This window comes from Henckelia pumila, chromosome 3 (assembly GCF_033568475.1).
Source record: "Henckelia pumila isolate YLH828 chromosome 3, ASM3356847v2, whole genome shotgun sequence".
Taxonomy (NCBI): Eukaryota; Viridiplantae; Streptophyta; class Magnoliopsida; order Lamiales; family Gesneriaceae; genus Henckelia; species Henckelia pumila.
In genome coordinates this window covers 26,283,077-26,311,018 of record NC_133122.1, presented here as the reverse complement: position 1 = coordinate 26,311,018, position 27,942 = coordinate 26,283,077, and the positions used below count along the sequence as shown (strand labels likewise).

Here is a 27,942-nt window from a genome sequence, read left to right as displayed (position 1 = left end):
CATAAACATGAGTAAACATATGTATATGATGCATGCAATCGTGATAACGGGTAATAAGTCATCTGAAAGTCATGCTAATAACCGGCGCCATTGAGTGTTGTGACCGCTCAGATCAAACCTTTGGGTACAACCACACTCTCCTAGAACCCCCACTATAACGGTACATCCGGTTCTAGAATATCTCCTAGAAACCCCCGCTATAACGGTACATTCGACTCTATACTAAATACAGGTATATCAAAGAAATAGGCTCAACGTGTACGCGCAATGACATATGAATATGGAAAGAAGTAAACCATACATCATGCCACATAATAATGCCATAGAAATGCAACATATAAACATATATATTTCCTGGCAATCTCAGTCAATGTGTACGTACCTCTAAGCTAGTTCGAGTCTAGTAGGAACTAAGTTCCAAGCCTATATTCAAAAGTTCAACGTATCACTACACAAGTTCTATAAGTCTTAACTAAGCTAGTAAATACTCCCAAAACTTAATAAGGTTCCCGGACCATACATTCGTCCGTAGTAAGCCCTTTGGAGTCGCTCATTTTGGAGAACTATAACAATATCTTTGTTATTCCAGAACCTCTCTATAAACCGATAGGGCCCTGAAGTGTATACGTCACACTATATATAAGTGAAGAAGGAAACTCGAAAATTCGATATGAAATTTTGAATCGAATGACCCCTATTTATAGGCCAAAGTTCGTCCATGTTCGGAGCCTTTGTTCCGGGTTCAGAGCGTCCGAAGTCTGCATGCATGACACGTGACGATCGGAGCGTCCGAACTCGGGATGTCCGATATGCTGACTCTTGGACACATATCAAAACTCGTGGCTTAGTCATCGTGCATTGTTGGCTGATGGAGTTCGGACCGTCCGATCAGGGTTCGAAGTGTCCGATCCTGCACTGCCTCCGAAGTTAAATACTATACTTTGTTTCCTCCGAAGTGCTGGGTTCGGAGCCTCCGAACTGGACCATGCACAAAAGTCCAACTTTTGCTACTGAAGTCCAGTTAACCCCTTGAGTTGGTTAAATACTAACCCTTAATCATGTTTATCATATTATTATCCTAAAATAGGTTCTGATACTACAGCTGCCATGGAGTCAACCTCAAGCCCTAGAGGAAAAAGGTTGTAAAGTGTGCAAATCTGTAGCCCCTACAAGCTAGCTAGAAAATTTTGCTCTAGTGTTCGTCCCCAGGCCAATGGATTCATGATAAGTAATATTCGGATAGCCTGTGTGATCTTGAATGATCCCTCCAATTCCAGATTCACCTCTTTCTTTCGAGCACCCATCCGAGTTAAGTTTGTATGAGCCTTGTGGGGGTGGCAGCCATCGGACCACACTAATGATAGTAGTGTGTGTGGTTTGATGCTCCAAACCTAGACAAATTTGCAACATATCCAAAACCGTGCCAGTGTTCTGCCCTAAGAACCCCTGCTTGGGCGATAGATGAGATGTAATAATTAACATTCTTGATGATCTTGTACGACTGAATCTGCATGACTCCATGTTTCTGGTCATTTCTGGCCCTCGAAAGAAACCATGTTATAAGGAATGGTATCAGTTCCCTGACATGACCCACTTTCCACCAATCCAAGCCGCTTTTCCAGTTGCTAAATATGTGAGGGTTCCCCAAAAATGCGAGCGTAAAAGTGCCAAATAGTGACGGTAGGTGCGCTTGAGAAACAAATATGGTCAAAGAACTCCTGGCCCCAACAACATTGATAGATAGAGGCGAGCGCAAGCCCTCTAGATTGGAGAATATCATCAACTAGTAGTCTCTTATAATACAAACACCAGCAGAATATCAAGATGTTTGGCCGAAAGAGCTTAGACCAGAAACCTTTAAGCCACCCAATAACATTTTTCTTGTTCCTCACCCAGCTCCCATGCATATTTTATAGTGAACCTACGACCCACTTTCCACCAATCCAAGCCGATTTTCCACTTTCTAAATACGAGCGTAGAAGTGCCAGATAGTGACGACAGGTGCGCTTGAGTAACAAATATGGTCAAAGGACTCCTGGCCCCGACAACATTGACAAATAGAGCTAGGCTAGTGCAAGGCCTGTAGATTGGAGACTATCATCAACTGGTAGCCTCTTATAATACCAACGCCAGCAAAATATCGAGATATTTGGCCGAAAGATTTTAGACCAGCAAATTTTAAGCCACCCAATAACATTTTTCTTGTTCCTCACCAGCTCCCATGCAGATTTTATAGTGAACTTGCCATTTGTCGAGGGCTTCCAAGTAACAATGTCCTTAGCAACAGGATGTATAGGCACTTTTATAATACAACATGCAACGCCATGTGGAACCGCAAGGAGTAGCCTTTTCAAATTCCAACTCCTCCCATCAAGAAACCATTGGACCTTCTAAGTAATCCACCACTGGATTGGAGCCGCATTCACCCAAGGACAATCTGGCAGCCAAGAGTCAAACCAGAAGATGACATTAACCACCACCTATCTTCCAACCGATCGCACTTTTTGCCCGATTTCATATCGTCATCATTCTCCGCCAAGTGGAGAGACATTTTTCATGAGTTGTACAACAGTAGGGGTGTTAATTTGCGATATCTGATATGCAAATATCTGCTCCTGATAGAGTCTAGTGTCCTGAATCTGAGCCAAAGTTTAATAGAAAAGGTCTCATCTAATCCTTCAGTCGAAGATACACAGCCCACCTTCTGTCATGGGGGGAGCACATTATTATCCCAGGCGATCCAATGAATTTTCTGTTCCACTAGTTTCGAGCCCGTAGGAACTTTGGCGCCACAATATTTCAAAGCGATCACTACAAGAAAAAATAGAAACAACAACGGATATAATCCGTTGTCGTAGGGGTCAAAAAACCGTTGTACTTTTAAGTGTTGTCGAAAGTATAACATACAACAACGGTTTATATCCGTTGTGGATTCCAACATATGACAACGGATATGCAACAGTAAATATCCGTTGTCGTACACACTATTTGACCACGGTTTATAACCGTTGTCTTAAGTTGCCTTTCACGACAGTTATAAACCGTTGTCTATGTTGACATAAGACAACAGATTTGCAACAGTTTATATCCGTTGTCGTATGTTGACATTATTCAACCACATTTTAAAATCGATGTCTTATGTAGGTGTATGACAACAGTTCTGCAACTGTTTAAATCCGTTGTCTTTTGAGGCTTACGACAACAATTCTGCAACAGGTTAAATCCGTTGTCGTTTCTTAAATAAAAATAATAAAAAAAATGTACAAATTTTTAATATTATAAATCAATCAAAATTTAAAATTTTTAAAATAAAATTTAATATACAATTTTTCAGTATTACAAAACATCATATCAAAGAAACAAACTTTACAAGGGAATCTTGAAACTTCGGAGGTAATTCTTTGCTAAACACAAGACACTTCACCTTAAAATCATCAAATAGATTTCTTAAAAATCTGCTTGGTTGCACGATATGCATGTATTAGCCGCCTCCGTTGCCTTGAATATCTCATCTTTACGTGTAGCTTCAATCGTCTCTCTTCTTTTTTGATTGCTTGTGTATTTTGCCACTTTGTTTTTCACACTTTCTGCATAATATTCCTCCTCCTCTAGTTTTTCATGTAGATTACAAATCTGTCTCAACATTGATATTTATAACTTTCAAACTTTGTTCAGGATTTCATGTAAACCAAAAGTGATGATCATGAATAGCTTTATAGCCAAAAAATTTACATAAATCTCTCAAATTCAAGAATTCACCCCATCGAATCCATTCTTCCCCACAATTCATAGCTGAAACATGAGTTCTTACAATTGTTCACAAGAAATTTAGAAATGATATCCGGAGAAATCAGAGTCTTACTTGTTCTCCACTTTGCTTTTTTAATTAATTTTCCTCCCAAGCAACTTCTTTATCACCTTCGAATTTCGCAAGAGCAATATCTGCAAAATATTTCAGACACTAGTCATTCCCATTTTCATCTAAAAAAATTCACATTGTTTCCTTCAATAAATCAAATCATGACCATGTATGAGTATGCAAAGCGGGAAAATAAACTAAACATGGGGGGGGGGGGGGGGGGGGGGAAACTAGTTGCACACAAGATATTGACACCAATTTACATGAAGTTTTAGCCAAACTATACGATTTATTTACTAGTATTTTAAAGCTATTTTAGCATTGAAAACACATGAAAATCATGATGTAAAAGGAAGCAAAACTCAAAACTTAATTTCAGTTCATTACACCCATTAGTTGTAGCACTTCTCGGATCAGAAGCATAAATTCCAAATCAGGAGGACCTCAAATACTGAGTAATAATGGACCTTAAATACAGCAGGAGAAGAAGAAACACGATGAGAAGAAAAAAAAAGCAAAAGATAAGTATGGAAACAAGAAAATAAGTGCTGTAAAATCGAACAACAAGTAGCATCCTTGTTTCTTTTATTGCTCGGTGGGGATTATCAATATGCACAAGCTGCAAGCATATGCATCCACTTGGTAGTTTTTTATATTCCCTGTTTTGTGAAACATATATATATATATATATATATATATATATATATATATATATAAATCAAGTATCAAATCAGCTTGTGCTAAATGTGGCTTTTTGAGTTATGTAAAATCTCCACATGTAAAGATGTAAAAACAAACCGATTCGGTTGGATCTCACTTTCTACAGCTATAAAATAAGCTTTTCGGGACACAGCCTGTATTGCACCAATCTGCCATGAAAGCACAAGAACAAAAATATCACATAAAAGCATATGCAAACGCTATTATATCAACATTCTGTCCCACAGTAATTACACTACAAGAAAAACCAAAACAAGAGCTACAAAAAAGGGAAACAAGTAGAGGACTGCTAGCTAGGGAAAATATATTTCTATGAACCTATAATTACAAGTATTAATTGGAAATATATTCAGCACATCCATCGAGGCAAAGAACAACCAAAACAAAAGCTAAAAAAAGGGAAAGAACAAGAGAAAAACATTAAAATAAAAAATATAACAAGTGATGTAGAAAACCTATATCGTGATCATTTTGAAGAGTTTAAATGGTAGTGTCGTGCATATGCTTTTCAACAGAGATCTTTGTTGCTTGATCCGCCATATCTGCAATTATTGGCAGTGTTAATCAAATAAGAATAAGTTTAAATTTGATAGCAATGAATCGAATAATACTTAAAAATTCACTTGAATCAACAAATAAGAGAAATACCGTTCATTTGAGAACAGAGTCTTCATATAGTGTAATAACTCCTCCATTTTGCTGCAGTAAACATAAAAAAAATGACATTCCATTCATTCATTCATCTCCAAAGGTAGTGATATATAAAATCAAAATTGATACAATCAATTTGGACATATTTCAATTCTGAACCAATGTCATCGTCTCTAGAATCCATCTCCTAGTGGAAAAATGCAGTAAAAATTCAGAGCAAGATATTAAACAATAAAATTGTTAGAAGAAAGGGTACAAAATTAAGGAGAATTCACTTCAAACAGGAGGACTTCTATCCTAAGGAACATAGCAAATACACTTAGAAACTAATGCATGTTTATATAAAAATATCGTATCCCCTGATGAATCATTTCTCGACAATGACAGCAGCATAGCCTGATAGGATAAGGCTTCTTGTTGCAAAGAAAAAAATCTAAGCCATTAAATCATTTCTCATGACTCTAATTGATTTTATACAATCTGGGTAATTGCTGTGACCGTTGGTTAAGCTATCATATTATAAATGACAACCTATAGTTGTATTTACTATTCAAACCAAAAACAAAGGAGGACCCACTTATTGCAAGTACACTACAGACACCAATCCATCATATCTTTTACTGAAAATATTGAATGAAGATGATAAGGGTGTAAACAATCTATGGAAGTGAAGAAATGGATGGAAAAGTCTACAAGAACGAAGAACCAATTGATAAAAAAAACTCACAGTCGCAGAAGCCCATAGCCATGCCTTTATGCATCACAAACTGAGGCTTGAGATGCAATTCACTCATAAGGGACTAGCTTCTTCCCACTCCATTTTACATTTGCGATTTGTGAATGGCCTTCTCTGTAGTCCAGATGACATCATCTATCTAGAAGTCATTATACTATCTTTGCATAAAAATATTTCATCGTAAGTGTGATCACCATTGGTAAACAGATTCATGAACAAAGTTCCGGTTAATACTTAATACTGACAAAAATTGTATTAAAGAGCAAACTTACCTGTAAAGTTTCTATCTCAAACTGGTTAAAATTAAAAAGCAAGTCATAACTTCAAGGTATTTGTGTTATGTCAAGAACTCCTTCCTTTGCTCACTTCATGTAATAAAGCAATGGACAATATCTGAACCATGTAAAAATTATAACCAGCATCCAATTATTTGTCAATTTTAATCAATTAGTGGGAGTGGAATTGCAGACATCAAGCATGAATTCATTGATTAACATAGCTCAATTGTTCTGTGCAAGTTTTTTCAGGGTAAGAGAGACGAATAGACAATGAAAAGTGAAGTAATGGACAAAAATTTTTGAATAGGCTGAACTAAATCCTCGTTGTAAGCCGTAAAAAGTTTTCCTCAATTTGATTGCTACTGTTCCCCATCTATATTTTTTGATCCAATTGTACATGTAAAAATCCATTCTTCATTCCATTTTTTGCTCAATCTATAATCATAATTCCTTCAGGCTCAGTAATCTTGAAAATATATACTCCACTTCTGATAAGTGAACATGAAGTATGCTTCACTCAAAATTCTATGAAATAGTACATCAGAAGGAAAATCAAATACCTATGTTGAGTGTATAAACTTGAAGTTATCGTTCTTTGTTTCAATAAAAAATGAACAGCCATTTTGGACACAATACATCACTTAATTTTAGAAGGGGGTATATTGATGCAGAGTGTGTTAAGTGCTTTTCTTGGGGGGAAAATACCATCTTTTGTTCATAGAGTAGTGATTAGAATCTTTGAAAAAAAAGAGAACGTGATGCACAAGACAAAAAAAAACACACAATTTTTAAGTAGTTAATTAATTATCCAAATACCTCTAAAAACAAGTGAGGTTTTCTTAAAAACATCACCTTTCACCCCAAATGCTTTTATATATACAGTAACTCTCAAAGTCACACAACAACAAGGTGTCAAAAAATCTAAACCAAGAATCTTTTATCAGTGATCTCAGTTATACTCGAAACACCATCTAAATGAAACTGCACATCAAAAAATACATGATATAAATCCCCTAACAATCAGGTCCACTCAGTAAACCCACAAAAGCATTCCACCAAAAAGAACTAATAAATAAATTTAAGAATCGGACATTAACCTGAGTAGAAGAAAGTAAAGGGTATTTGTCCAGAGCAGCAGATAACTTGTATTCTTCGAGGAAGTGGCAAAACAGAGAATCCATGAGCTAGTAGCAGCCACAGTTAGTGAACGTACAAAGGATAATTTCCCCTGCAAAAAAATCAATTAGTTTAAAATAAAGCGAACAACGCAAAATTTCATAGGCAATCGATCAAACATTTCGCAGGCAAGGACTAAACTCAAAGTATCAAGCAAACAGGTTTTGTTTTAATGCCTATGCTTTTTGGGCCAAACAGAGATCAATAAATGTCGGCTATGGTTGCGGCTTTGGTTCGTGTGGTGGACGGTGACAATGATGGGTCATTGGCTGATGGAGGCGGTGGAGGAGGCCACATTAGCAGCTGCAGCGGCGGTGTTGTCTCTTTGTGCTATCTCTTTGCCCTCATTCGACGACACTAAATCGACCTTATTAAGAATCACTACATCCTGAAAAAACAAAATAAAAAAGCATCAAATTCGAAATATACCTTATAGTGTAGAAAAAAACTCCAAATTGGTCGGCGGCGGCAGCTACAGCTACAAATTTCCAAAAAAAATGAGTCAAAAATTGGGCAAAATGGTATGGAAATGTAGCCCTAGACGAAAGGATTCCAGATCCACTTACCGTTTGCGAAACAAGCAGCCGACGACGGAGATATTGGCGGCGTTAGCTTCGAATCGAAAATGGCTCTCGGGAGGAGTGAGAAGAGATGATGAAGAGAAGAAAGTAATGAGCGGGGAGAGAGAAATTTAAGCCTCAAGCGTGCGTGTAGTAGTAGGTTATTAACATATTATGTAATTTGTATATTTTTTAATTTTAAAAAAATAAAAATAAATAAAAAATATTAAAGACAACGGAGTACAAAAAAGTGTTTTCTTAAATCCTAAAAAATACACACATAGACAACGGTTAATTAAAACCGTTGTCGTAGATCATTAAAAACCCGCTCATAGACAACGGTTTTTAAAAATCGTTGTCTTAGACATATATAAGACAACGGTTTTTTAAAGACCGTTGTCGTTTTTAATTAAAATATGACCAACGACAACGATTTTTGTACAAACCATTGTTAAAGACCAAACGACAACAGTTTAGATATAAAACCATTGTCTTTTTAGTGTTGTTAATTAGCATATTCACTCTTGGCATTGCTAATGAGCTGACCACTTGGTGCTGAACCATTCGAGAATATAATGAGGTCATCTGGATAAGACAGGTGGGAAAGTCGAAAGGGACAACCCGTGTGAAAATTCAGAGATTTTTCTCAAATAAATTATCCACCCCCCGAGATAAATATTCTGCTGCTATGCGACTCAAAGAAACCAAATAATGTATCATTGATTTTAACAGAGAACCAGTATTTGTTTACACATCGTAAAATCTAATTGCAGACCCAAACTGAGAACCCAAATGCCTGAAGCATCTGTTCTAGGAAATCCCATTGAACTCTGTTGCATGCTTTAGCCATATCAAGCTTCAGAATGATATTGCCAACTATGGACGGTTAGTTGAGTTGACTGACCATCTCATGAGCCATAAGAATATTTTTATACTCGAGCTCAACTATAGTTCGAGTTACTCGAGCTCGAGCTCGAAAAATAAATAAATAAATATAATATTATATTTATATATTTATATTATATTATAATATATATACATATATATGCGCGAGTACTCGATCACATACATTGAAAGCTCGAGCTCGATGTGTGTTCGAGCTACTCGAGCTCGAGCTCGGTCAAACCGAGCTCGAGTCGAGTTTCGACTGATGAAAGGGCCCGTGTCCTGATTTAATATTTAAGGATAAAACAACCAGGATTAGCTAATGTAAACAGCGAAAAAGAGTTAAAAATTTGCATTTTGGGCCTACAGAAAATTCGGCATGACCTATTCGTAAATAGGACATCCCAAAAATCTGTACAAAACAACCAGCAATATATACTCAAAAATAGAGACAACACCAATTTACAAACCTATAGTCGCACTGGCCAGGACTAAACACATGTAGAGCCGGCAAGGCTCGATCACACAAATAACAATCCAAAACAAAGTCCAAAACTATCAATACAGATACACAGGGCATCACCCCGGTAAATATAAAACTCGCTAAACTGATATATACATATATCTGGGAACTCGACTCCATGCTCGACTCACTGGGTACCACTAGATGACGCTCCACCAGATGCGTCAAATCCCCCTGGATAACCTGCTATGAAATCACAAACAACCAAAGCATAAAAAGAAAACAGAGGTCGGACCCCAGTACGACGAACTAGAAAAATTACGACAAATATAACTGACATGAATAAAATCAAGTACAATGCAATGAAATGCAATGTAATGTGTGACAGGTATCAATAGAATAAGGGATACCAAATGGAGTCCAAATAATCGTATCATAATAATCTTAGTGGCCACCCGTGCCAGGAACGCAGTTGACCTCGAATCATCACTGCTAATCCACACACGTAGCATCAAGGGCGACAGGAGCAACCCGTCTGGCCTCATGCTGTCATCAGGAGCGTCGTACATAGCATCGAGAGCACGGTTGCTACCCGCTCGGTCTTGTGCTAACTCAGGAGTGCACTAAATAAAGTCACTCGCTCCATCGATGACTCAATACATCTCAAGAGATCAATATCAATAGCAATCAAAGGAGTCAAGGCTCAACGTGCTATGAAAAATTATAAATGAGTGAATGCAATCATATAATCCACATAAGCACATAAAGCATGTTATCAATCATTACAAAATATTAAATATCATTACATGTCATTATAGGCGTCGTAATATAAACAGCTCATATGTACCTCAACCAACACTTAATTTATCAATAAAATATCTCAAGTATTTCTCGGATATTCGAATCCCAAATTTTCAGAATCTGTAATTCCAGAAAAATTGCTCATAAATCCTAAAATTCATATTTCATATTAAAAACATCCTATCAATGACCAAATATCGAATATACGACTCTAAAACGTCGAAATACTGAAATTAGAACAATCTGAATTTTTCCGAAAATTCATACAAATTTTGAAAATTCGCATTTATATTTTCTAGAGCATCTAAACACTCTATTAATGAATAATCAACACTAAAATTCGAAAATTCCCAATATTAAAAATCTGGAAATTCGAAATTAATCCCCAATAATTTCTGAAAAATAGTCAATACCTTCAATCGACTCCGATATAATACCTACAACCAATAATAAATCAAATATCAATTATCGAAAGTCAATTGAATCAATATTCCAAAAATTTGAAACCCTAGTCTCGAAATCTACCTCAAATATTCGAATTAGAGGTTTATCAACCGAAACCACAACCCCCTAAACTCCGGCGGCGATCGGCGGTGGCGAGGGAGGACGAACGGTGGCGGCTGCCGGAAATCGCATTCGAACAGGTTGCGAGAAACCTTGCAAGATCGGTATCAAATTAAAGCTTACATCGCGAGGATTCTAGAAGTATATTTACTTTCGAAAATAGGCCACAAACGAAGGAGATATGGGGCCAGTTAAAGCGACGAGAAATATTTGAAATGAAAAGACGAAGAAGACGCAGGCGTGGAAGATGATGACTTACGAGGAGAGAGAAGATATGTATCATATATCTATATATGTCTACGCATATGTATATCCATAGTTAACATATGCTTTAGTTTTAAATGTGTGTTCTATTTATTCATTCCGGGTTAAAACTTGACCCGGTTTGACTTATTTCAACTCATGTGTGCTTGATAAATAAAATATGCATTTTAATAACGTCTATAACCCAATATTTATAAATACATATTTTTAACACATAAATTAATTAACATAATAAAATCGGGTCCTTACATTTCTCCCCCTCTAAAAAGAAAATTTCGTCTTCGAAATTAGCACACATCAAACTTATATACAAAGGGATTAAACATCTACCACTGATAGTACACAGGGAAATCGGAGTACATGGCATAATTCATCACATTGTCAAACAAATGAGGCCATTCTTGACGCATTCTAGACTCCAATTCCCATGTAGCTTCTTCTCTCCCATGTCTACTCCATTCCACCATAACTAAAGGAATTGTCTTATTCCTAAGTTGCTTTTCTTTACGATCAAGAATCTGCACTGGATACTCAATATAGCTAAGGGAACTATCCAACTCCACATCATTAGCTCCAAGATATGAGAAGGATCTGGTTCATACTTCCGCAGCATAGATACGTGAAATACATCATGTATCGCAGACAAACTCTACGGCATGTTCAAACGATACGCCAAAATACCAATTTTCTCAACAATCTCGTACGGACCGATATAACGAGGAGCTAATTTCCCTTTACGCCCAAATCTCATAATACCACGAAATGGTGATACTTTCAAGAAAACAAAACCGCCAACCTGAAATTCTAAAGGTCTACGCCTGTTATTAGCATAGCTGGATTGACGATCCTGGGCTGCTTTAATTTTTTTCCTGATCAGTTCAACTTTTTCTTTCATCTCTTGAATAAACTCTGGTCCTGACAAATGTTGTTCTCCTACTTCTTCCCAACATATCGGAGATCTACATTTTCTGCCATACAAGGCTTCAAATGGTGTCATCCCGATAGATACTTGATAACTATTATTGTAAGAGAATTCCACCAAAGCTAAAGATTTTTGCCAACCACCACTGAAATCCATCACAACAGCTCGTAATAAATCTTCAAGCGTGTGAATAGTTCTTTCAGATTGACCATCTATCTGTGGATGATAGGCAGTACTCATGGCCAATTTAGAACCCAAAGCGGATTGCAAACTAGACTAAAACTTAGAAGTAAATCTGGGATCACGGTCTGATACTATAGTAACTGGCACACCATGCAATCGCACTATCTGATCAATGTACATTTTCGCCATTTTTGTATATGTCCAAGTACGATCATATGGAATAAAATGGGCAGATTTAGACAATCTATCCACAATAACCCAAATGGCATCGCAACCACGATTAGATCGAGGTAGGTGTGTCACGAAATCCATAGTAATGTGTTCCCAGTTCCACTGTGGTACTTCAAGACTAAGTAACATACCACCTGGTCTCATTATTTCTGCTTTCACTTGTTGACACGTCAGACACTTAGCCACAAAGTCAAAAATATCTTTCTTCATACCTTCCCACCAATAATGGGCTTTCAAGATATGATACATCTTTCGAATTCCAGGGTGTATACTATGTCGACTACAATGAGCTTCTCGTAGTATCTCTTCTTTCAAATCTATCAAATTCGGAACCACAAGTCTACCATTATAACGCAAACATCCATCAGAAGCAACAATGAATTTCCCTGACTGACCTGCTGGAGTTAATTCTTTCAAGTAATGAATGTATGGATCAGTCTTCTGCGCTGCTTTGATTTTCGAAATTATTCGTGGTTCAACTTGAATAGATGAAACTATGAAATGATTACCTTTAGCTCGATAAGTCCATCCTAAAGTTCCCAAATGCTCATGAAGTTTAGAAATAGTTAAAGATGCCAACATCTTAGTATGAACTTTTCTGCTCAAAGCATCTGCAACTTGATTCACATTTCCTGGCTGGTATTGAATATCACAGTCAAAATTCTTAAGCAGTTCCAACTATCGACGTTGTCTCATATTCAAATTAGACTGTGTGAATAAATATTTCAGACTCTTATGATCGGAATAAATCACAAACTGTTCACCGTACAGATAATGATGCCATATTTTCAATGCATGCACAATGGCAGCCAATTCTAAATCATGAACTGGATAACGAGTCTCATGTGGTTTCAATTGACAAGATGCATACGCAATCACGCGTCCATTTTGCATCAAAACACAACCCAGTCCATTCAAAGAAGCATCTGTACATACAACAAATCCACCTGAGCCTGAAGGTAATGCTAGTACTGGAGCCGTAGTTAATCTTTATTTCAAAGTCTGAAAACTAGCTTCACATGCCTCAGTCCACACAAAACGTCGATCTTTTTGAGTCAATATCATCATAGGTCTTGATATGCTAGAAAATCCCTTAATAAAACGCCTGTAATATCCAGCCAGACCCAAAAAGCTACGAATCTCAGAGACATTGGTTGGTCTATACCAATTAAGAACAGCTTCAACTTTACTAGGATCGACAGATACCCCTTGTGCTGATATCATATGTCCTAGAAATAATACTCTATCCAACCAAAACTCGCACTTAGAAAACTTAGCATATAATTGTGATGTTCTGAGTTTCTGAAGTACTAATGTCAAATGTTCTTTATGCTCCTTCATTGACTTAGAATAAATCAAAATTTCATCAATAAACACGATAACAAATCGATCTATAAATTCTCAAAACACACGATTCATTAAATCCATAAAAACCACTGGAGCATTAGTCAACCCAAAAGGAACAACTAAGCATTCATAATGTCCGTAACGCGTTCGAAATGCTGTCTTGGGAACATCTTCCTCTCGAACTCTAAGTTGATGATATCCGGAACGAAGATCAATTTTAGAATACACAGATGTACCCTGCAACTGATCAAACAAGTCATCAATTCGTGGCAAAGGATACTTATTCTTCACAGTAGCCTGGTTCAATTGCCGATAATCGATGCACATTCTCATAGTTCCGTCTTTCTTCTTCACAAACAAGACTGGAGCACCCCAAGGCGACACACTTGGTCTAATATAACCTTTTTCCAGCAAATCTTGCAATTGCGTCTTAAGTTCTTTCAATTCTGCTGGAGCTAATCGATATGGGGCTCGGAAAATAGGACTTGTCCCTGGCATCAATTCAATGCTCAGATCTATTTCCCTCTGAGGCGGAAAACCCAGAATCTCATCAAGAAATACATCAGGAAAATTCTTGACGACAGGAATATCTGAAACTTTCAATTTCTCATTCTTCGTCGTATCAAGAGCATAGATCATAAAGCCTTCATTTTCTATCGACAATAATCTAAACATTTCCATTGCCGATACTAATGGAATGCGAGATTGTGAATCATTACCATAAAAATTCCACTTATTGCCATAATACGGTCTAAATCTCACAATTCCATGGAAACAATCAACAGTAGCTCTATAATTCATCAGTGTATCCATACCCAGAATATAATCAAAATCAGACATAGCTAGTTTGATTAGATTGGTTATCATGATCTTATCCTCAAATCTAATCACACAATTCAAAACTATCTCATTAGACATCAAGAAAACACCAGCAGGAGTAGCAACAGACACAGTATCCAATAACGGAGTAAAAGCAATCTCATGCTCATCAGCAAATGTAACAGATAAAAATGAATGAGATGCTCCTGTGTCTATCAAGATACGTGGAGGATACTAAAAAATATAACAAATACCTGCAATAACTCCCCCAGGTGCATCTTGTGCCTGATCCTGAGTCATGGCATGCACTTGTGCCTGCTGTGGCCCTGGAAAACGCTGCTGACTCTGATGAGATGGATACCTAGGCTGATGCGTTGGCTGTACCGGAACATAAGGCTATGTAGGAGCAAATTGCGGTACAGGAGCATATGGCCTGAACGATGGTCTTCCAGGAAACTGACCAAACTGTTGTGGTTGAGACTGTTGTCTTCCCGCATTTGGACACGCTCTGGCCAAATGTCCAACCTGACCACAGATAAAACAAGTCCCTGAAAATCCTGTACAATGTGCACTCAAATGGTTACCACCACATCTATCACAGTATACTCTACTAGTCGATCCAACTGAACTTCCACCACGACTACCACTGGAACTCGATGAACTAGACTGCTGTTTCTTTTTAAATTGTTTTCCTCGCAGTTTAAACCAAGGCTTCTTCGCTTGCTGAGAAGACTGAGTAGGCTGATATGGAGGTAAAACCACCGGTGTTTGCGAAGTGCTTCCAGCTCCTTGAGGAACAGATGCTGGGATCGGTTGTGGTTCACTTCTGAGTAAACTCGCTTCAATCTTCTTTGCCTTTTCTACTGCTTTCATATAAGTCGATGGAGTTCCAGTATTTACCAACGTGTGGATAGTTCGTGTAAGCCCCTTTAGAAAGTGTGAAAGTTTTGACCGATCATTCTTTGCAACGTGTGGGACATAAGGCAGAAGAACATAAAACTGAGAAGCATATTCAACAACAGATTTATTGCCTTGCACCAACATATTAAATTCATCTTCTTTAGCAGAATAATAGGAAGGTGGTGCATATTCTTATGCAAACTGATTACGAAATACTTCTCATGTGATCTTTTCACCAGAATCAAAAAGTGTTTCTGCTGTCGTTTCCCACCAAAGTTGCGCTCGGTCTTTCAGTTGAAAAGTAACTAATTTCAGGCTAATTTCATCAGGATATTCTAGTCCATTAAACATATTGTTGAGACTTTTCAACCAACTAGCAGCTTTCTCATTTCCTTCATTGCCAAAGAACTTTTGAGGATGCAACTCCTGAAATTGAGAAATTATTAATCGTATTCCTCCCATTTTCTCAGTCAATTGGGTCACTGGATCACCCTCAGCCTAAATCGATTTTCCTTTGTCAGGATTTACCCATGGTTGTTGTTCCACCTCTAATTCCACATTCTTCGGAGGCTGAACAGCTGGTCGACCATGTCTTCCCCTGACAATATCATCAAGATTTCTAATATTTTCGGCTGCAGGCTCTTCTAAAACTTCCTTTCCTTTTCTACCTCTTCCTCCCGGTGTCATGCTACAAGACACAAGGATTTAAATACAGGCAGAAATATCTTAACGAACAGAAAACTATGATAGGAACTCAGAGTTCTAAAGAAAATTCATAAACTAAGTTCTAAAGCCAAGAACTACTGGTTCAATCAGATAAGTTCAAATAATAAACACAACAAGTAAGTCACGTAAGAGCAAGTAATCACACACATACGCAACCATTTTGTTAGTGTCTAAACTCGAGTGTCCTAAACTCTAATTCAAGCATATCCCAGTTTATTCTCTGATACCAAATGAAAGGGCCCGTGTCCTGATTTAATATTTAAGGATAAAACAACCAGGATTAACTAATGTAAACAGCGAAAACGAGTTAAAAATTTGCATTTTGGGCCTATAGAAAATTCGGCATGACCTATTCGTAAATAGGACATCCCAAAAACCTGTACAACACAACCAGCAATATATACTCAAAAATAGAGACACAACACCAATTTACAAACCTATAGCCGCACTGGCCAGGACTAAACACATGCAGAGTCGGCAAGGCTCGATCACACAAATAACAATCCAAAAACAAAGTCCAAAACTATCGATACAGATACACAGGGCATCACCCCGGTAAATATAAAACTCGCTAAACTGATATATACATATATCTGGGAACTCGACTCCACGCTCGACTCACTGGGTACCACTAGATGACGCTCCACCAGATGCGTCAAATCCCCCTGGATAACCTGCTATGGAATCACAAACAACCACAGCATAAAAAGAAAACAGGGTTCGGACCCCAGTACGACGAACTAGAAAAATTACGACAAATATAGCTGACATAAATAAAATCAAGTACAATGCAATGAAATGCAATGTAATGCGTGACAGATATCAATAGAATAAGGGATACCAAATGGAGTCCAAATAATCGTATCACAATAATCTCAGTGGCCACCCGTGTCAGGAATGTAGCAGACCTCGAATCATCACTGCTAATCCACACACGTAGCATCAAGGGCGACAGGAGCTACCCGTCTGGCCTCATGCTGTCATCAGGAGCATCGTACGTAGCATCGAGAGAACAGTTGCTACCCGCTCGGTGTGAGACCCCATTTCTAATCCTCTAATATCGAATAATTAAACATAATCGAACACAATAAGCCGCGGAAAACGAATCAAATTTTTTTTTTTAAAAGCACTGCGCGCCCGAGCCGAGCCTTCGCAAAACAACGGCGCGCCTGCGCCAAGAACCGCACGCCCGCGCCGCCCTCTCGAACTGCTGAACTCCAGGGCACAAAAGAAAAGTCTAACAAACTAAACTCAAAAACTCAAGCAACCGAGGTTCAAACATCATAAATACATGAGATCTAAGGAGTTGAAACACCAACAAAACGATGTTTAACAGTACAAGTATGACGGTAGGGATTCGTTCGACTAAACAAAACAGTACAAATCCAAAAGGTACGACCTTAAGATACACGGTGTCACACTTCTATCATCACACCCCGAGCTAACCCAAATGACTTGGTCCAGCTCCTGATCCTCCTGTTGCCAAGTACACATACAAACAAAGACAACAGCCGGATAAACCGGTTAGAAATATAATTTCTAAGTAAAAGAGACAGGCATGCAAATATCAAGTAAACACCTCAGATTGAAATGTAATAATCAGTAACAAATCAAAATGAGAATGAATGAATGCATGACTTCAAAACTCGGGACTATCAAATCAGATAATCGAAATATCAATCGTTATTCGGTTGGGATCCCGGGGCCAAGTCTTCACAACAACTCACCGACACTCGGGTGGATGTCGTTCAGCTCAACCCCTAGACTTCAGAGCAACTATAAGAAGTATTCTGGAAATTGGAAAAACTCGAAATCCAAAGCCACTTCAATATAGCTCCCTAAATCATCTAATTTCAAAACGAATCGAGAAATCGGCTCAATATGGAATGCAAGTGAAAATAGAATAACAATCAAATTCACTCAAGCAAATAAACATGTAGTATGTGATTTTCGGGAACTCGAGAATAAGTCGATCTCAAGTATTCGTTCCCATTCGTTTCATTGTCGACTTTTACCTTTTCTCGAAACTTCAAGTGATTTCGTCTTCAATTCTTCAATCGATAAACACGTCTCCAAGTTCGATCACTCCCGAATCCTCAATAAACTGTCAAAACATCGAATACGGACACAATATCAACTCGGAATTCAAACTCAATCAAATTCGATATACAACTCAAACCGAACCAAAACCGATAACTCCAACTCGATTTCGACGACATAACGGCTATAAACTGACTATCCGGAAATACAAACCATCAAACAACAATCACAATAACTCAATCATCATCCCAATCCATCAAACAACTCAAATCCAACCTCAATCAAAATCATCATTTTTGAATTTAAGCCTAGAAATTCATATAAAATCCAAACTTCGTTCTTTTTCCAAACCGACTTCGAATACACGATATATACTAGCTCAAGAATAACATACTCCAATATTATCAAATTATGACAACCCAACAAAATTCAAAGTTCGAGGATCGAAGCAAAACTTGCGTCAGAATGAAGCCCTCGCTGCGATGATCGTGAATCTCAACTCGGAATAAAAATCTAACGGTCGGATCGAGCGAATCGAAGGAAGAAAAAGATCAAAATGGCGTCTCCCATGGCTTCCTGTTCGGTACGTGAAGGGAGAGGGAAGGAGAGAGTGAGGGTGATGGGTTGAAGTGACTTGAAAGTCAACTTGCCAGAGATAATATATAAAATCCCACTTTTTGCATTTCAGTCCTTTATTTCTCAAAAGTTGAAAAGTGACCCTCTGCGAAATATCAAAACAATCCTCAATTACTGAAAACCCTGATTAACTCGATTAAACTCAATTATAATAAAATCGGGGCATTACAATTCTCCCCCTCTAAGATTCGATTTCGTCCTTGAAATCTGACAGATCGCAGGCTGAACAAAAACGAAACAAACCGAAGACGAACTCACCTCAATCGAATAACTCTGGAAATCGCCGCCTCATATCGGATTCGGTCTCCCAAGTTGCTTCTTCAAATCCGTGACGACTCCACTGTATCTTCACCAATGGAATCGACTTGTTTCTGAGCTGCTTCTCTTTTCTGTCAAGAATCTGAATCGGTCGCTCGAAGTAACTCAGAGTCTCATCAAACTCGGCCTCATCCGACTGAAGAACGTGGGACGGATCCGGATGATATTTACGAAGCATTGAAACATGAAACACGTCGTGGATGCCTGAAAGAGACGGAGGAAGATCAATCCTATAGGCAAGATCGCCTATCTTCTCCAGAATCTCATACGGACCAATGAACCTCGGCGACAACTTTCCTCTCTTTCCGAATCTGACAGTGCCCCTGAACAGAGAAATCTTCAGAAACACACGGTCTCCCTGCTCGAAACATAGTGGTCTGCTTCTGACATTCGCATACTTGGCCTGTAGGTCCTGGGCCGTCTTCATTCTGACTCAACTTCACCTGCTCTACCATATCCCGAATCATATCTGGACCTAACTCAGGTGATTCTGAAATCTCATCCCAAAATAACGGAGATCTGCACTTCTTCCCGTACAAAGCTTCAAAAGGTGCCATGCCAATACTCGCCTGGAAGCTGTTATTGTACGAAAACTCCACTAAAGGCAAGGACTCCTACCAACCTGATCCAAAATCAAGCACTACAGCGCGAAGCATATCCTCCAAAGTCATCATACGATCGGACTGACCGCCGGTCTGAGGGTGATACGTTGTGCTTAAGTGCAAACGAGTACCCAAAGCCTCCTGAAGACTGTGCCAAAAGTGAGAAGTGAACCTCGGATCTCTATCTGATACTATCGACTTTGGAATGCCGTGAAATCTCACAACCTCTCTGACATACAACTCGGCCATCTGATCGTGACGGTATGGAATGAAACAAGCAGATTTCGTCAACCGGTCAATCACAACCCAAATCGCATCACAACCTCTGACTGAACGCGGTAGCTTCGTGACAAAATCCATGGAGATATGATCCCACTTCCATTCCGGAATAGGTAAACTGTGCAATAATCCACCTGGTTTCTTCCTCTCGGCTTTCACTTGTTGAAAATTCAGACAACGGGACACAAACCTCGTGACATCTCCTTTCAATTGCTTCCACCAAAACTGAGTCTTCAAGTCGTTATACATCTTTCGGCCTCCTGGATAAACACTGAACCGACTGCAATGCGCCTCTCGAAGAATACGCTGTCTCAACTCAGAAACATTGGGCACAACAATACGGTTATTCACGAATAGAATATCATCCCTGACCTGAAATGTTGACTGATGACCTGATCGAACCTTCTCTATCGAACTCTGAATGCTCGGATCGGATCTCTGTGCCTCTCTGATCAACTGAAACAACTCTGGCTCGACCTGAATCGCAAAAACTCTGATGGATCTCCTATCGGTCTCAAACTCCAAACCAGAAGTACAACAGTCTTCAATCAATTGAGAGACACCAATCGTAGAAAGAGACAAAGAACAAAGCTTCCGAATAAGAGCGTCTGCAGCTGCATTCGACTTTCCAGGATAATACTTGATCTCGCAGTCGAAGTCCTTAAGCAAATCCATCCATCTCCTCTGCCTCATATTCAGCTCGGACTGAGAAAACAAGTATTTCAGGCTCTTGTGGTCAGAAAATATCTCAAACGACTCGCCATACAGGTAATGGCGCCAAGTCTTCAAAGCAAACACGATTGCAGCTAGCTCGAGATCATGGATCGGATAACGAGTCTCGTGCGGCTTCAACTGCCTCGAAGCATAAGCCATGACATGCTTCCTCTGCATAAGAATGCATCCAAGACCACGGTGAGAAGCATCGCAGTACACAGAGAAACCTCCAGTACCTGATGGAATAGACAAGATCGGAGCGCTGGTCATTCTCTTCTTCAGCTCAATGAAACTACCCTCACACTGCTCGGACCAAACAAACAGTGCATTCTTCTGGGTCAACTGGGTAATCGGATTTGCAATGGAAGAGAAGCCCTCGATAAATCGGCGATAATACCCCGCTAAACCCATGAAGCTTCGGATTTCTGGCACTGATGTCGGTCTCTGCCAATTCATAACTGCCTCGATCTTACTGGGGTCCACAGATATTCCATCTCCTGATACAATGTGGCCTAGAAAAATAACTCGGTCCAACCAGAACTCGCACTTTGATAGCTTAGCATACAACTGTTCGGCTCGCAAAGTCTGCAATACGATTCTCAAATGCTCGGCATGATCAGAACGGTTCTTCGAATAGATCAGAATGTCGTCGATGAAGATGATGACGAACTCATCTAGATACCGCTGAAAGATACGATTCATCAGATCCATAAAAACTACTGGAGCATTGGTCAATCCAAACGGCATGACTATGAATTTGAAATGCCCATATCTGGTTCTGAAAGCTGTCTTCGGCACATCCTCATCGCGAACTCTCAGCTGATGATACCCTGATCGCAGATCTATTTTTGAATACACTAAAGAACCTTGCAGTTGATAAAAAAGATCGTCGATTCTTGGTATAGGATACTTGTTCTTGACCGTCGCTTGATTCAACTGGCAGTAGTCGATGAAAAGTTGCATATAACCGTCTTTATTCCTCACAAAAAGCACTGGTGCACCCCAAGGCAATACGCTAGGTCGGATGTATCTCTTGGCAATCAAATCTTCTAACTGTTCCTTCAATTCTTTCAACTCTAACGGAGCCATACGGTAAGGTGCTTTCAAAATAGGCTGAGTACCTGGTGCAAGTTCAATGCTAAATTCGATGTCTCGAATAGGCGGTAAACCAGGAATCTCGTCTGGAAAAACATCAGGAAACTCGCTAACAACGGGTATCTCAGACAACTCAGGACTAGACCTCTGAACATCCATTGCATAAATCAAGAATCCGTCTGCTCCTTTCTGTAGCAAACAAGACATGGATAACACAGAAATCAACGGAATTTTGGATCGAGAACCCTTACCGAAAAACTTCCAATCGTCTGCCATCTCAGGTTTGAATCGAACCACTTTCTGAAAGCAATCTACTGTCGCCCTCTGTTGGAGAACGCGGCGATCAGATCAATTATGATTGATACCCGGTGCAGCGGAAGTTTAAAATTTTGTATGGAACGATTCCATAATGGGTATCAACCTTACGATTAAATTGTGTGTGTAAAAATTAAATAACAATTATAAAATTTTTACCTTTAATCTCGAATCGAGATTTTGGACACCAACAGATTTCTCTGCTCTTGTTGTATATCCCTGGAACTGATGGACGAACTGTTCTTCAATCAGGTCCACGAACAGAGATTTAATCCCTCTGATAGATTGCACTAGAAAATCTATCAGAAGTTTTCTACGAAGAGATTAACGAATTTGATCCGTTAAACCAGACTGTAATTCAAAATCACAGGCTGGATTTTTCTCGAGTAGAGAGGGAGAGGGGGCGGCCACCTTTTAGAAAATCAACTAGGTTTTTCGAAAATTTTGTGACCTATTGTGTGTAATTTCTGTACTGCAATAACTTATTTATAATGTAGGCCACTAACAGCTTAGGGCCCATTAGTCATAAGTTCAGGCCCGACAAGCAAAGCCCGCATGTTCAGAAATTAATATAAAATTCATCGTGACTCCGATTGATAAACCGATTTCACCAATGTGCACAGAGACCATTTCTGCACCTTTTAAAGTCAAGATAAATTTTTCTGAATCCGAATTCAGTGATTTCCAAAAATGGCCATCCCTATGTCATTTTAGAAAATCTTACTCCTCTACTCTTAAATAAGAAGTCCAACTTCTTCGTTCATTAAATTTAACTCTTTAAATTTAACTATCTCAACGGGGATTAAAAATCCATTACACTGTGTGACCCTCAATGGTTCAGGGATACAGCTAGTCGTGGGCTCACAACTCCTTATGACTCGGAACAACAATTTCCGACTTGCCCATCGAATCATGGTATGAGCGCCTAGCAACATCGCCCCATGATTCCCTAGGTATCACTGATAGTGCCTACAAGAACCAGTAGATTTTGGTTAGCGTACAGTACGGTCCCTTCATCCAAATATCCCGATCGAATCAACAACCATTGGTATATCGAGAGTCGCTTGAGATTCGATAACTATGCAATACATCTTGAAGATCAAATAGTGACATCGCATGTGCTACTAAGAAACCATTTCTTAAATCACATCATGTACTCTGGCCAGAGATTCGTCACACTAATATCTCCTCAGATCGCATAGGATATCCACACTCGCAAGTATGTGGTGAATCCTTGACAACAAAGCATCGACTCCTACATGTGTTGTAACTGTACCCAATCCCGACACCTGATGACCCCAATAGAGTCGGTAAACGAGTCAAAGCACAGTACTAGCATATAGAGTCTCAATGATGTTTCAAGTAGTAAGGACTAATGGTGTACAACCAAAACGCGGACTATTTCCACTCGATAAGTGATAACCACTTGGAAAGTCCGGATAGGGTAGTTCGATCATTCATCATATGAATATCCATTTGCATGCTTCGAACATCTCTATGTTCCCTACCAATGAAACGTGGTACTCTGCATCGCAAATGCTAGTCTCAAACTCGAGCGATCCTTATCCTTATTATCGGACGGCTCAATCGACTAGGAACAGTTTAGAATATACAGTGACTATAAGATGTGTTTCATGATAGACATCTCCATGTTCTACCACATCTTACATACACTATAGTATATTCAAGGTCTTTATCAAAACAACAATAGTATATCACAATATAACAATATGAAGAAAGATAAAGTCATTGCCATTAATAAAAGTGTAAATTATATTAAACAAAAGATTGTTTATACAAAGAGTCATCAAAGCCCTTAGCCACAAATTGGCTCACCGGGCACCCACTCTTTCAATCTCCCACTTGCCCTATAGCCAACTAGTCATACTACGTAGACCCATTGCTTCGCGATGTTTGTCAAATAATGGTCCTGGCAAGGGCTTAGTAAGTGGATCAGCGATATTGTCTGCAGAGGCCACTCTTTCGACAGTGATGTCTCCTCTTTCCACAATCTCCCGGATGATGTGGTATTTCCTCAGTACGTGTTTGGATCTTTGATGAGACCTTGGTTCCTTTGCCTGAGCAATGGCACCCGTGTTGTCACAGTACACCGGGACTGGACCAACAACTTCAAGAATAACGCCCAACTCTTGGACGAAATTCCTCATCCAAACGGCCTCTTTAGCAGCAGCTGATGCTGTAATGTATTCAGCTTCAGTGGTGGAATCCGCTGTGGTGTCCTGCTTGGAACTCTTCCAAGAGACAGCACCCCCATTGAGCATGAACACAAATCCAGAGGTTGACTTCGAGTCATCCACGTCACTTTGGAAGCTAGAGTCGGTATAGCCTTCCAATTTTAGTTCTCTTCCTCCATATACCATGAACATATTCTTAGTCCTTCGTAAGTACTTAAGAATGTCCTTCACGGCTTTCCAATGCATTTGACCGGGATTAGCTTGATATCTGCTCGTGACACTCAGAGCAAATGCTACATCCGGTCTGGTAGATATCATCCCATACATGATACTACCTATGGCTGACGCATATGGTACATGTGTCATTTTCTCTATCTCTTCATCAGTCTTGGGACACATAGACTTGGATAGAGAAACTCCATGACACATGGGTAGATGTCCTCTCTTGGACCCATCCATTGAAAACCGTTTCAATATGGTGTCGATGTAGGTTGATTGAGTGAGTCCTATCATTCTCTTAGATCTATCTCTATAGATCTGTATCCCAAGAATATAGGATGCCTCACCCAAATCCTTCATCGAGAATCTACCTGATAACCATATCTTTGTTGACTGCAACATCCCTACATCATTCCCAATGAGTAGGATGTCATCAACATAAAGTACTAAGAATGTCACAGCATCCTTAACTACTTTCTTGTACACGCATGGTTCCTCCGGATTCTTGATGAAACCAAAATCTTTTATTATTTCATCAAATTTCTGGTTCCAACTTCTTGATGCCTGTTTTAGACCATAAATTGATCTCTGAAGTTTGCATACCTTATGCTCGCTTTCCATAGATGTGTACCCCTCAGGCTGCTTCATATAGATTTCTTCCTTAATGTCTCCATTAAGAAAAGCAGTCTTCACATCCATTTGCCATATTTCATAGTCATATCATGCAGCTATGGCAATAAGGATTCTTATGGACTTGAACATTGCAACTGGCGAAAAGGTTTCATCATAGTCAACTCCTTGTCTTTGAGTATAACATTTTGCCACCAATCGCGCCTTGTAGGTCAATACCTTACCATCAGGCCCAAGCTTTCTCTTGTAGATCCATTTACACCCTATTGGAACAATTCCATCGGGAGGATCTACTAAAGACCAAACTTGGTTTGTATGCATCGAATCTATTTCCGACTGCATAGCTTCAAGCCATAAATTTGAATCCGTATCAAAAATTGCTTCCTTGAAGTTTCTTGGATCACATCCAACATCGGGTTCATCTTGATCCCCTTCAAGAAGAATACCATATCGAATAGGAGGTCTAGAAGTCCTCTCGGATCTTCTAGGTACAGGCGTGTCCAGCAATGGTTCCTGAGGTGTAGGATCGTTATTTTGTATTTCGGGTTCTTCTCGAATTTCTTCGAGTTCCATCATCTCGCCTTTCTTATCCAATAAGAACTCCTTCTCCAAGAAGGTGGCATTCCTTGAAACAAATACCTTTGTTTCAGCAGGATAATAGAAATAATATCCGATTGAATTCTTCGGATACCCTACAAAATAACATAAGCTGGATCGACTATCCAACTTATCTCCCACTGTCCGCTTCACGTAAGCAGGACATCCCCAAATCCTCAAGTACGAATACTTAGGAGCTTTGCCATTCCATAACTCGTATGGTGTTTTGTCCACTGCTTTAGTGTGGACGTTGTTCAACAATAATACCGCCGTTTCAAGCGCATAGCCCCAAAACGAAGGTGGAAGCTCAGTGAAGCTCATCATGGATCGAACCATGTCCAACAAAGTTCGATTACGACGCTCCGATACACCATTCAGCTGTGGTGTCATAGGAGGAGTCCACTGAGAGAGAATCCCATTCTCTTTTAGATAGTCCAAAAACTCGGTACTCAAGTATTCTCCACCTCGATCCGATCGAAGTGCTTTAATACTTTTACCTAGCTTGTTTTCTACTTCAGCCTTGAATTCTTTGAACTTTTCAAATGCTTCAGACTTATATTTCATTAAATATAAATACCCATACCTTGAATAATCATCAGTAAAGGTAATGAAGTAGGTGTGGCCATATTGAGTCCCAACTCTAAATGGACCACAAACATCTGTATGGATCAAATCCAACAGATTTTGACTACGCTCAGGTTTCCCCTTAAAAGGAGATTTAGTCATTTTTCCTTTTAGGCAGGATTCACAAGTAGGTAGAGAGTTAATATCAGACATATCAAACATGCCCTCCCACTAGCTTGTTCATCCTCCTTGAGGAAATATGACCTAGCCTAGCGTGCCAAAGGTTTGCCGGGTTTTGGCTATCGATTTTCTTTTTGTTTGTTGTTGCCGGTTTATCAACATAATTTATTGGAACGTCTTTTAGTTTTAAGTTGTATAGATCGTTTTCAAGTTGTCCATTTCCAATCAAACATTCATTCTTGTAAATATTGCAAATCTCATTCACAAAATTGCAAGAATAACCATCTCTATCAAGCATAGAAACAGAAATAATGTTTTTAATCAAATCCGGAACAAATAAAACATCTCTTAAAAGTAACTTAAAACCGTTCTGCAAAATTAAATAAACATCTCCCACGGCTTTTGCTTCAACTCTGGAACCATTTCCGAGCCTCAGCTGGGTCTCACCCATCCTAAGCCTGCGACTTCTTGTCATCACCTGCAAATCATTGCAAATGTGAGATCCACATCTGGTATCCAATACCCAAGAAGTAGTATTAAGTGAAACATTTATTTCAATATAGAACATACCCTTTGCAGTTCGCAACTGCTCTAGATATTCCTTGCAGTTACGCTTCCAATGACCGGGCTTCTTGCAATAATGGCAAACATCCTTGGATTTTTCCATGTTTGAAGCCTTTGTCTTGTACTTCTTCTTGGGTTCGATTTTCTTGGGTGGGGCAGAACGTTTCTTACCCTTTGTACTTGGCCCCTTCTTAGCAGAAGAAGAGGAGCCCACCAAGAAAGCCGGTTTATCCTTATTTAATGTGGATTCATATGTCACAAGCATATTGACCATCTCTTCAAGGGAGGCCTCTATCTTGTTCATATTGAAATTTACCACAAATCCGTCAAACGAAGAAGGAAGAGACAGAAGTAGTAAGTCCACGTTGAGTTCATGCTCCAACACCAAATCAAGGGTTACCAACTTCTGTATGAGCCAAATCACTCGTACCCCATGATCACGGACCGAAGTCCCTTCACGCATGCGACACGTCATTAGCTCCTTTACAGTAGCGAACCTTTCAGCCCTCGATTGAGCCCCAAAAAGTTCCTTGAGTTGAACGTGAATGTCAGCAGCATTCACGGTGTCCTCAAATCGCCTCTGGAGTTCATCAGACATCGAGGCTTGCATATAGCATTTGGTCTTGATATCATGGTCCCACCATGTATCAAGCTTGGCTAACTCCTCCGGACTTACGTCAGCTGGTGCTTCCTTCGGAGGAGATTTTTCTAACACGTAGAGCATCTTCTCCGAAGTCAAGACAATCTTCAACTTACGGAACCATTCCGTATAGTTTGCGCCAGTCAACTTATTTTGTTCGAGGATCGAGAAAAGTGGATTACGCGAATTCATCTTATGAAATACTGAAAAGAAACAGACAAATATCAGTGATTGTTTAAGCAATTTACTAAGACATAAAATAGGCGAAT

The 27,942-nt window shown here is 39.2% G+C and overlaps 1 long non-coding RNA gene across 1 annotated transcript; it reads right to left on the bottom strand.

Moving 5' to 3' along the window:
- Window positions 1-3,380: 3,380 nt before the first annotated feature.
- On the bottom strand, window positions 3,381-7,451 carry LOC140893021 (uncharacterized). The gene is made up of 6 exons (XR_012152973.1): window positions 5,958-7,451; window positions 5,228-5,278; window positions 5,035-5,121; window positions 4,658-4,728; window positions 3,863-3,942; window positions 3,381-3,633 (listed from the first exon to the last, which is right to left on the bottom strand). It is a non-coding gene; the product is annotated as an uncharacterized lncRNA (long non-coding RNA).
- Window positions 7,452-27,942: the final 20,491 nt, after the last annotated feature.